The 12,369-nt window shown below is 37.6% G+C and overlaps 1 protein-coding gene across 1 annotated transcript in view; it reads left to right on the top strand.

Annotated features, from left to right (window-relative positions):
• Positions 1–23: 23 nt before the first annotated feature.
• The window catches only part of PDE1A (phosphodiesterase 1A), a 165,876-nt gene continuing 153,530 nt past the window's right edge, over positions 24–12,369 (top strand). The window contains exon 1 of the mRNA XM_026052083.1: positions 24–132. The gene's annotated coding sequence lies outside the window, so the exon portion shown is untranslated. The remainder of the gene's footprint in view (positions 133–12,369) is intronic.

Below are 12,369 nucleotides of genomic sequence, written 5' to 3' on the forward strand. Positions count from 1 at the left end.
ATTTTGTATGAAGTTTGGTCAACAAAGATGAAAGTAGCTCCGGGGCTGGTAGCGTGCCGCGGAAATGAGGTGCTCGCTTTGGTGTTATTGCAGCCTCTGAAATCAAAGCATGTATGTGTCAGTTTGAGGAAGGTAAGATAGCAGCTGAAGCACATTATATTCCACCCCGCAATAGTTTCTAACAAGCAATTTAAAAGGTAAATTCAATTGGTTTTGATTGATTTTTTTTTCAGAGTTTAAATTGTACTTCCTACAGGTGAAGCAGGTTCTTGTTGCAGCTTGTAGYGTTTGTGGTGGCATTGGCCAGTTTCTCTTTTTGAGGAGCTGGCTGGAGATTGCAGGTTACAGGGATTGTAGGTCACTTAGCACAGCACAATGACACATAAAATCTTCAGGATAGTGAGAAAAGCACTCGTACTAAAATTTTAAAATGGTTTAATGGGGTCTAATTTGTTCTCACATGTTCTATTTCATAACTCAAGCTTGAGTTAGAAGAACATGAGCAATTGCTCCTGAGAAAAGGTGAGTTATTTCTCTGAGCTAACRTGCTGGTGCCAGGCAGTGGTATATGGATGGCAGAAAAGGGTAAAGGCTTATTTTTTATCTTGAGGCATACAAGAAGAATTTCATCTTAATCTTTAGTCATGATTAAAACTTCAATACCAACTTTAATGTATTTCATATGAATGTAAGGGTAGTGGTTATTTATAATTTTTTTTTTTTTTTTTAAAACAGTGTGTGTCTAAGCATATTCACTAAGCTATTTGTTTTAATTACTGGTAGCAGCAAGCTCTGTAAGTTGATTATACTCTGCTGTTTTTTTTTTCTTTTTGTTAGTAGTTTTTGAATACCCTGTGTGTTAGAGCTACTTTTTCCCCCACTTCTCACTAAAACACTTTTTTTTTTTTTAACTCAATTTTTAAATTAAAGTATGAAATACTTTATATTGCATGGCAGGAGGTTGAGGGGAATCTGAGTGTTGATCTTTCAGTTGCCCATATGGGTCTTTTCCTACAAGCTCTGTTGCTCATGGTTGGTGGCTCATGGTTGCTCATGGTTGGTAGCCAAAAACAGCCAACATGTTGGTAGCAATAGAGGATGCAGCTTTCTCAGGCCACAGGATTTGCAAACTAACTGATGCTTCAATTTGCTAATGAATCCRCCTGAGGAGCTAATGTGAGATGTAGCCAGCAGGAAAGTGGGTAGGAGAAGAAAAAGCACAACTCCTTAGTCATTCCCAGCAACTCCTGCACAAATGAAAACTGCCTGCTATATTCAAGCTAAACCCTAAAAATGCAGGAGAGCCCACCAGGAATTCTATGTATTTGTTAAAGAGATTTTGAAAAACATCTGTTACAAATGGAGTGGGGTATTGCAGATGGGTTGAATCTAACTGGAACGTCAAGTTCTGCCTCTGGAACAGCTGTTTGCAAGTTGCAGGGGTTCTTAGGACTGTTTCTGACATTTTTTAAAAAGATTAGAAGATAAAGTGAGATTTGACTGTGGGAACAGAGGTTTCCTGTAGTATGTGCTTCACAGTCTATGGGTTTCTTCACAGGTCTTGAACATCAAAATATATTTTCCATTTGACTTGCTCTGCAAATGCTTGTTCTTTTTAAATTAGTGATTATGATGGTAAAAAATATTTCACATTCCAAGGATCTGGGGCTTATTTGTATACGGTTTAGTGTGTACAAGCATTGCTATAAGAACTCAAAGTGCTGCCTGTGAGGGTTTTGTGAGATAAATTTCTTTTTAAAAATAAGCTTCAAACTCCAGTATTTTATGGGATTATCAAATATCTTAGCTGAAGAGATGACCAGGGGTGACATCATGTACAGTCCATTATCATATGTAGTGGGTAAAATATTGGTGGGTTTGACATGCATATTTGGGAAACAGGAAGCACATAATCAGCTGTGAATTTGGACTTTTTTAACCCATTCCAAATGTGACAGATTTACTGCAAATGCGTAAATAATCTGTATTTAGGTCACTAGTTCTTTCCTGTGTCATTTTCTCACTGTGCTGATAAAGCRGTTCCATACATGTGTTCAGGGAATCTAAACACTGTTGTCTTTCCCCTCATCTAAGGATGAGGAACAGTTTTACTAATTCAACCATAAACTGTGGGCAGACATGACTGCATACAATATATGCCTAAACTTGACTAGTTTTTTAAAAGGCSTGTGTCTCCTGAATTAAACACTGTGGAACTTTCTTGAAAGAAGGCAAAACATTCCTCCTGCATCATCAAGACTCTTCCCGATTGCTATGGCTTTGTGAGCAGCAAGTCCRATTGTTCAGCTTTACAGCAGAGAAAAGGAAAACGACTGAAGGTGACAGGGCCATATTTGTCCCCTTCCTCCTTTTGCTGCCTGGCTGTCCGTGCTACGGAATGAYTTGCTCCAGACCAAAGCCCAAATATTGTACTTCTTGGACAACCCTATCACTTCCAGTAGCATTAACTCCATAGACCATTTAGTCCAAATTTAGCTGTATCTTTGACTAGGAAAAGTTGTACTCAGAGGAATTAGAGACATAAGATAAAAAGAGATACATAAGGTTAAAAAAAAAAAAAAAAGAGTGAAATTAACAGCTGGGCAAGTGGAGCTTAACTTTTTGGGGCTCAGAGGCATAAAAACATGATCGAGAATAGAAACTGGAAATGTTGAAAGAATGAAAATTACTGATGTAGATTATATTAGTTATTGAAATAGTACTTTTCATATTAATGGCTTAAGTTGTGACCTTTTAATCTCACTGTGAAATGGTATTCACAAAAATGATTCATTAGATGTCATGATATTATTCTTCTGCTCTTTAGTGCAGCGGTTTGGYGATGGGACTGTCTAATGCTCTTCCTGCAGTTCTTCTCCAGGTGCGCTCTGCTCGTCTTTGTGCCTGTGGCCTCAGGACTGTTGAATTTATTTGCATCTAAGCTAGAACATGGGGAGTGTAGAGAAAAATGTATGTCTTTAATAATATGCACCTATCCTAATGGACAGTAGGAAGGGGCTGCATAGCAGCCTGTTTGCAACTTCTGTTATCCCTGAGTCTGGAGCACGGAGTCATTCCTTTGAAATTGCTATTTTTCTGTGGAAGTGCAGCACAGGGGTTTGAGTGCTGTTGTTTGCAAAGGCCTTGTTGCCTCTTCCATTTTGTCAGCAGGTACGAGGACATATCCCAACCCTGGCACATGGCACCGKGTACAGTCCAGAAACGCCATGTTTKGGCTTCTAGGTGTCCTGTGTATTTGCTGGGTGGGATCCTGAACGGAGAACTTGCCTTTCTCTCCAGTCTGAGCTAGCGTAATTCTGCTGAACTCATTGGGAATTGTCACCGTCTGCCCTGCACAGCCTTGGACATCTCATCTTCTTCCACTTTTTTAGAAGGTTGTATTAAGTTAAGAAAAAAAWATATATATTCTTGCCTTCAATTCTCTACTCAGTATTTTTAAGGTGAAAGACCTTAGTAACACAGATTTCTTGTAAACAAATTATAAGGATATTAATAAAAATATTATGAAGGAAATACTTTTGAAGTAGTAGGAAACTGGTTAGCACATGCAGTCTCAGTTCTCTAGCACTTTATGTTCTCTCTTTTTTTGTGTGTGGAAAAAGAACAACTTCACTAGAGTACTTTGTACTTAGAAAAGGAATATTTGTGCATGTAAATGTTTGTAGAATTTAAAAATGTACAATACATAGATTTAGAACAGTTGTAAAAGTACCATGATGTGTTAGTGTGATCCAAGAATATTTCAGAAAAGAGTAGAATCCAACATATAATTATGATAATTATGTAAACTAGCATTCTCATATAGATTGCAACCCAAAATACTTCAGTCTTGAATGTTTTTGATATGATACAGGCTTGCATTGCATTGTAAATATGCAACCAGTTTTTAACTGGTTGGCATTTGCTAAAAAAAGSCGATGTTTGCTAAGAGCTCTGAAGCTGTTTTTAGATTAAGCAACTTGAATTTCAATATTCATTTCTTATGACATCCAGTGCATTATATTAAAACTTTAACTTGCCTAAGATGAAGTGGCTCTGCAGGATGTCCAGTGGCAGTGCTAGAAGCAGCATTGATTCACAAGATACCAGTCAGTGCTGTAGTGATCTCCAGGAGGGGAATAAATTTAGTGCTCATTTTAGCTAGGATTTTAATTGCAGACAGTGTTACACTGCTTTGTGATGCTGTATTGTGGGATGCAGTGCTTCAAGTTCTGGGGTGCACGTTGATTGAAATCCTTCAAATACAAAATGGAACTACCAGAAGGGGTTGTTCATGAGGAAATCTACTTTGATAGTGATTCATTCCTCTGATCGTTTTTCAGAAACTTGTCTAACAGCGTGCTGAGAGTACAACCATTTCCCCATCTTACCAGGACTTGTAGGACTTGTGAAAGAAGAAAGGAAGGTAATAGGAATTCAGGGCAGGCAGCTTTGTAGAAACTCCTGAATTACTTTTCTTGGAAAACTTCCATGGTGTTGTGTGTAATATCCTTCTCAACCCATAATAATAGATACYAGCAGGTTTTATTGGTGGTAGCAAGTAAAACTGGGAGAAATACATGGCTGCATTAGTAATAAAATCTTGTGTGGCATAATTATTTTGCTCTACAGGTTTTGCATAAAGAAAGCAAATTCTGAGGCATAGCATGTATTTGATTTTATTTGTTTTAGGAATATAAGTACTAAAATAAGATGCTTTCTGGAAATGAGGAACTTTGCAGTAATATTGGTTCTTGTTAAGGCTGTAGTCCTAGTAACTGACTGATCTGCTACCTATCACTAGAAACTGCCTGGTTCTAGTCAATCTCTTATTTTAGGAGTGTTGCCATCATCATTTTCAGAATTGTGCAAACCACATTTTATGCTCCTTCAATTTAAGGAAGACTGAGATAGTCAAGAAGGCAAATTTTTTAATTTTTTTAAATTTTTTTTGTTACTTTCATCCTGAGGGTGGCTAGGATATTACAATGATGGGCCTAATATATTGCAGTGGAAAAATGAAAAATATGAATTAACTGATAATCTTCAGGGAGGGGGGAATAACTGAAAACTATTCTTAACTGTTCTGAAGACGAGCATATTTTTAGATAGGATGTCTTGTATAGCATAGGTCTAAAACCCGGAGCTGTAGAGCAAAATATGTTGGTGATCCTTAAACTGAGGCAATGAAGGAAGCATTTATGATTTCTTTTCTCTCTCTTAATRTCAACTGTTTATACACGTCTATTTCTAATTGTAATTTATGCACATGTAGCTCTGCTAGTTAACCACATATTTATAATTGTTAGCAGTCTTTTCATTCCAGAAGAAACTGTCACCATCTATAATACAACATATTTTTCTTGAAGGCAAATTTTTGGTCAGTTTTGATTATTTGTTTCTTTTGTGTGGCCAGTTGATGCTTAAACGAAAGGAAACAGCTGGTTGTAGTGCAGTTGTTCCCTAGCATCCAGCACTGCTGGCTTTATGAGGCTGAGAAAGAGCTGCTCTGTGTTTGCACCTGGGGCACTTTGGAGATCCGCAGTGTGCTTTGCCCGAGCAGTGCCAGCCGCTTCCCTGCTCTGCTTCCTTTCCCCTTTCTGCCCTGTGGACTCTGCCCCCAAGCTCTGAGCTCCTGCTCTTAGCTCCAACACGAGCCAGTGGCAAAAGGGGACGAGGCTSCGTCTCGCCCTCTCTCCATCTTTCTTCCCTGCCTACTGCCTTCTGGACAAAAGGCAAGGATATGTAGAACAGTTTAGTACACWTTATAATACGTTACTTTCCATAGCTAGTGGCAAACTTTATCCACCCACACTCCTTATGCGCTTCTTTACTTTCTGTAGAATTAATAATCCAATGGGTTGTTAATAAGCAGAGATTTGGTATTTTTCATGTTCGTATCAGTAAAAAAGTTTTCTCTAACCTGAATTCAAAAGTTCAAGCTCCAGATTGCTATAAGTTCTACTTCAGTTACTGGAACAATTTTAAGTGGTGTTCAAAAGGAAAGAAATGTTCTTATGTATCCATATGGTTTATTTAAGGATCTATTTTTTTAATACACATAGAAGATTCCACTTCTAGCTTAGCTTCAAATGTGAAATATCTCTGAATTTAATTGGATCTCATGACACATAGAGCAAAATTTCCTGCACTGAGTTAAGAACTTTACCGTGTGAATTTACAGACTTATTTAGTAGGATTTCATAAAAATGTTTCTGAATGGAACTAAGTAGGATGGTGATGCATACGAATGACCTAAACAATCTTTTATAACTCAAAGTTTGTTGCAGAGATGAAACTCTAGAGGGAGCCCAACCCGCGTAGTTTTCTGCATTGAGAGAAATAGCTTTACAAAGAAAATAAAACTAGTGCTGTTAATGATTGATTTAATGTAAGCTCTCTTCTGTTTCCGAGTTATAAAAAAAAAAAAAAAAACATACCAGAGTATATTTTCCATGCCACTATTCCAAAGTACCATAGGACATTTATTTACAAACATCCTGGTTATGTTCTCTGATCATGAATTTAATTCTCTCACCTTTATCTGTATTTTGTGAGTATTAGGGAGGGTGTAGCATGAAGGCATTTTCCATATTATGGTTGCACAATAAAAGAGAAATTATGACCTTTCTCTTTTAAGGAATTCTCAAAACACTGCAAGTACAGCACTATGGAAATCAAGTTAGACTATATGCATCCTGAGGCATTGCACTTGTACAAGTACATGTGGAAATACCATCTTTTTCAGGAAAGTGTACAAATACAATATTTTACACTTGCTTGTGAATGCATATATGTTCCTGCTACACAATATTCTGGTATATGTAGGCAGAATATGGGTGATGCAGCAGTCAGGTTTTCAGCTGCGATTTCTGAGTAGTTTAACTATGTCAACACATGTTGACGAAGAACAGAGACCTTATGCAGTGCTATAGAAGCTTATACATCATGGCTTTAATGTCTATTTGATTTTAGTCCTTAACCTGTTGATTGCATTTTGGCTACTGTGTAGAGTTTAAGATTTAACTACACATTTTTCCAGGGCCAATTGGTCAAGGCTGCACAGCAGGAGCTCTGCATCCTCTGGTTGTCCAGTCTGGGCACCTGATCAGAATGTGCCATAGCTTCTATAGTCTATGTGCCATAGTTTCCATAGTCTATCCTATATGACTAGGTTTCCTTCTCATGATACTTCCAGAGGAGTGGAACACAGTCAAGGAAATAGTGCTGATGGTGCCCTTCATCTCAATTTTCAAAGGATTTAGTACTAAGGACTTGCACCTTATGTTTGGTCTCTAGGTTTATAAACAATAGAGCTAAATCCATGAAAAATCTGCTTACAAAATCAATGTTCAGTATTAACTAGTTTTACTTGCATTCAAATAACTCTGTAATACCTCCAGCCAACAACAAATATTTTTTCAATGCTTCACTTTAGCAGAAGATTATGTAAGCGTGAACTGCAATTTACTCAGCAGTAAGTAGTATCAGCATGGTATTTACAGTGTGAACAGAAATGTATGCAATTTATCAGGACATGCTCTCCATCCGTATGTTGCTTGTACTCTTCCCTTCAGCTACTCTCTAAATGTAAAAGAATGTTCACAAAATACTGACCCAAATGTCTTCATGCAGTGTCTATATTCTTTGTCAGCATGCATGGTGCTAGTGGCTTAATCTGGCTTATTGCCAAGGCCTTCAGAGCACCAAGAACTGAAAGAGCCTTACTAGGATTGAGAGGAATGTATTCCCAGTGATAGGAAATCACTGCTGCTTGTGCTTTTTTATTTTTTTAATGTAGCTTTTACAGTCACTACTGCACATGTGTTGTAATATACTCCTTATTTAAAAAATCTTCTATGTTTAGTGCATGATCCTCTTCTATTGTTTTCACTGTTTCAAGTGTAGTCAGTGCTTCTGTTGACTGCTAGCAGAGAGTGAACAGAGAACTGTTAMTTTTATAGGGCTTTGTAGAACTTGTCATGGATGAACAAATGCTTCTGTGTGTACAATTGTATTTTAAAGATAAAAATATTTAAAGTCATTCAAACAAAATTAAGTGTTACAGTTTTAGGTTAAAGGTGGCCTTTAGCCTGGAGAAGTAAATCATAGTAAGGTTTTTCCTTGCCACAAAGGAAAAGTGATGTGACGTGCTCTTGCATAATTTTTTTGTGTATTTCCCCCCATGCTTTCCAGTGTATTCTCATGAGAAAAGGAAAACTCACAATACAACAGTTCCCATATATTTACAATATTCTGGGCAATGAGGTATTTTGTTTGTATTCCCTCCTATTGCTGTGTGAAATAATTTAAAGGGCAGAGAGAGCTATAGTAGGAGATCTCTTGGTCAAATCTAATATAATTACTAGTTATTTTGTCATAACAGTGTGGCTAACAAAAATGGTAAGCTGACAGAAATACGTCCTTGAGCATTGTTACACAAACCTATTCTATGGAAATACTCTGTTCTGTGTCGTGTATTGCCTGGGTTGCAAGTAGAAAATTTATATGGCCCTGRATTTATTCAGCTGAACTCAGATGCAGGGTTTTGCATTGCTGCGAATAAACAGCAAGCCCATGAGAATGGGCTTTGTTTAAAGGAGGAACGTGCTGGCCAGGGTACGTGCAATAGCTGGTAAACAGATCGTGAGCCTTGCTGCAGCGTCCGTGACCGCGTCGGCTTATTGCAGCTGATTCACAAACCACACACCAAATCTGCTGAAGGATTTAATTTAATCTAACTGATAGAACAAATGTTTCTGCAGTAAAATGTCCAGGACTGTGTTTCAATGGCTGTTCAAATATGAACTTGAAATCTTCATTGTATGTTTGTGATTAAGGATTAATTCCAGAAGAATGTACTCATTTTAATTATTCACTGATGCTGTTTATATAATGTCCCTTTCCAAGCATGATTTTTGTGAGATTCAGTTGTCACTGATGTCAATATAATTGTGAAGATATATGATAAAGTAAATATCCTTTAGAAGCAGTTTAWTTTCAGTGAAATGTGGCTATTCTGAGGCTTACTCCTTTATGAGAAAGATGAAAGCAAAGTCTTTTGCTTTCTTGGGATTCTTCTTGGGCTTTAGATGTGAAGAAGACATTATCTTCATCCTGAAGGCTTTATAAGGTATTTGTATTTCTGATTCCTCTTGAATCCTTTACAAAGATTAATATTATGCTTTTTGTGGACTGTTATATTATAGCAAGCAGTAATTAAGTTCTTTCTGTATAAATGTGAAAAGCTATTGACTAATTTGAATGAGATCATCAAAGACATCACCAGAAGTTTAAGATATCTTAAGATATAGAATCCAGTGGTTGCTGTTGAAGGAATTGTATGATGGGGTAGAAGTGACCTGACTTGTTTTGATGAGAGTGGTGTTTTGGTCCTCCAAACAGCCTTTCAGATTTATTAAGTGAACAATGTCAATACTGTGTACCACACCTCAAGTGAAAAGAACAGTGTTACTTTGCACTTGATAGAAATTTATGTGCCTAGAGAAAACCATAAATGCTTTTCTACAGCTGAAGATCCATGCTGGAGCCCAGTATCTATAATTCTAATTACTAAGGAAAGTTGACATTTTTCAGACTATCTTAATTGAGATAAAGGAGTGATACTCTGTCCATGGGTAGAATTTTCACTTAGGTTACTTAACTGATACCATATCTCCAACTTCATTATTTTTAAGCCAAGCTTCTATGGGAAAGAGCCTTTGCTGTCATCCCCTGCCATGTGTTTTGCCCTGCCCTTTGGGCTCTTGCCAAGGGAGCGCACAGTATGTTGGATGGAGGAAACATTTGTTGAGAACGAATTAATTTGATGCTATTTGCTGGCCTAGTTCCAGTCAAATCTGTTTTCTGATAAGCTCAGCATGCAGCTACATGGGTGCTTGTGCTAATGCAAGGAAAGTGGTGCTAAGTGTAACAGGGAGAAATAGGTAACARCTTGGATAAAGGGGTCGCATTTATGTGCATATTCCTTATGTCCAGGGTACTTAAAGGATGGGAGGTGCCTATTGCCTCCTGTAAAGTTTCGCTCTGCTTTGCCCAGGTCCTCTCTGGTGACAGGAACTGTTGTGGTGACTGGAACTGCCTTCCCTCCTGAAAGCTCAAGTCTTCTGTTGCTGCTGTGCAAGGGAAGAGGGGTCTCAGGTGCCCCAGACTCTTGTGCTGTGCCTGCAGTAACAGTTTGCCACTAATACAGTGATGCTGATGTAGCTTTGGAGAACTGAAAGAAAGAAAATTAGTTTCTCAGGAAGGTAACCATGTGGATGTTTAGAATTGCATATTGTTGTAGATGCTCGGTTTTGATTATGTCAGTAGTTATTGCTTGCTATGAGCCTGCCTCATTTCCTGCACTACAAGGCCTTAAGATTATTTATTTATTTTATTTATTTACAGTTTAATTCTTATTCCTTGTCATCCTTGATATGTTTCTCTTCTGAATCTTAATGGAGTCAACTTCTCTATTGCCCTCTGTGGTGTTGAACTCCAGCATACTTGCTTTCTGCTAAAGAGATAGGAATGCAATATTTACTATTCTGCTGGTATTTCTACAGTATTATTAGTTCCTTCTAAATTGTGTCTTATGTGCCAGCATGTGTTATACTCTTTAGTGATATTTTTCTTCTGAGCAAAATATAGTGTGCTGGCTTACGAAAATCAGTATGTTATAAATACACTATCAATTTATTTTTATGTTGAAAAATGCAATACTAAAGCCTCTATTTGTAATGCATAACATTTTAATGCATACACAAACAACATCATCTTTGGAATCTGACTGCTCTAGCGATACTTCTTTGCCTGTGAATGAAGCAGTTTTTTTTTCTGATACATGGTGGAACCATGGTTTATTATAACTGTTACATTTTCCCTGTGTAAAGGGGAAAATAGAGCCATTTCTATGCTTCAATGGTGAGGTTTTGTATTTTATACTTTATTGCCCTTCCATTTCTGAAAGCTGTATGTGTTTAATAGGTGAAGAAACAAGTTAATCCAAGCATGTTGTTGATGGGAAAAGGCTACTCACTAAAAGACTTGTTTTGCTCTTATTCTATAATCTTACTTACCTGCCTTATATAGAATTGAGGATTTGAGGGTTTTTCTTTTTGAAAGAGGAGGATTGCCAAGGGTGGGAATTCTGACTGTGCAGTATTGTACTAGTATGTCCTAATCAAAAGGCWCTTCCTGGGAGAAAATACCTACCGTCTTTAAGGACAAATAAATGCATGTCTGCTCAGGATACTTACAGGCATAGCATTTACCGTGTGTCCCAGACTAGAAATCCTAACTGCTTTGTGTCAGAAGATTAGAAATGACTTGTTTGAACTTTCCAAAGTTGCACTTTGAAGTTTTGGAGAATGTTAGTTCYTGTAGCCTTCGCTTGTTTGGGGTTGTTTAAAAGGGGCTAAAATACACTTTCTGCAGGTGGGTTAAAATACAACAGTGTGGCTGCTAAAATAAGGAAGGGTCTTGCTCTGTGTCTGTGCTCAATGTTGTGTGGTCCAAGACCGTGTCCTGACTCTGTTGCCAGGTGTAAGTTCCCATGGGATCTGCAGCTCCTCTGCTGTTGGCCCTGCGCCCCGTCCTCATGCGCTCCGCTCCCGCAGGCAGCTCCTGCCCGGGGACACGAGGCCTGGGCTCCAGCACGTGATGTTCCTGCTGGTGGTGGCCCTTGGGAGAATAAATTGTGGAATCCCCAGCATAGAAGTGGGCCTTGTGGTGTAACTTCTAGTGTAAAATGAAAAAAGAAACTGTCCCTGATGATGCTGTTCCTAGGACAAACACAGACAGTGCTAGCATCCTACTGAAGACCTTTAGCACAGACAGTTCATTAGGATTAACATGAAATCTAATATTCATCGTATGATCTTGCATAAAATTAAAAAACAAAATGGGAGCTTTATCATGAATGCTTATACAAATGCTATCTTGTATTTTTGCTGTGTTCAATATTTATAATATTACTTTATTGTGAAACAAATGCAATTGAATAAATAAGTTTAATGCACAGGACCATTCTAATTTAGTTCTCTTTCCAGCACAGACTAGTTAGACTTAGTGCTAGTTAGACGTAGTGCTAGTTAGATGTAAAAAAGACCCTAAAAAAAGGAAAAAAGAWAAAATCTGAAAGGTTTATTTTAGAAATTGGAGTCAGTGGCTATTTCTGTTATTGTATATTTCAGTAAGAAGTTGCCATGTTAACTTTTATTTTTAGAGCGTAATCCTATTTTTTTGAATATGCAAATGTTAACATGTTCTATAAAGGCTCTTCTCTAGGTTAACAAAAATAAGGAGAACTGAATTCCATGTTAAAATCAAGTAGAAAAGAAGCAAGAGAAAAACTGCAAAAATGCA

Source organism: Nothoprocta perdicaria, unplaced genomic scaffold (assembly GCF_003342845.1).
Source record: "Nothoprocta perdicaria isolate Ctin4 unplaced genomic scaffold, notPer1 scaffold_83, whole genome shotgun sequence".
NCBI lineage: Eukaryota > Metazoa > Chordata > Aves > Tinamiformes > Tinamidae > Nothoprocta > Nothoprocta perdicaria.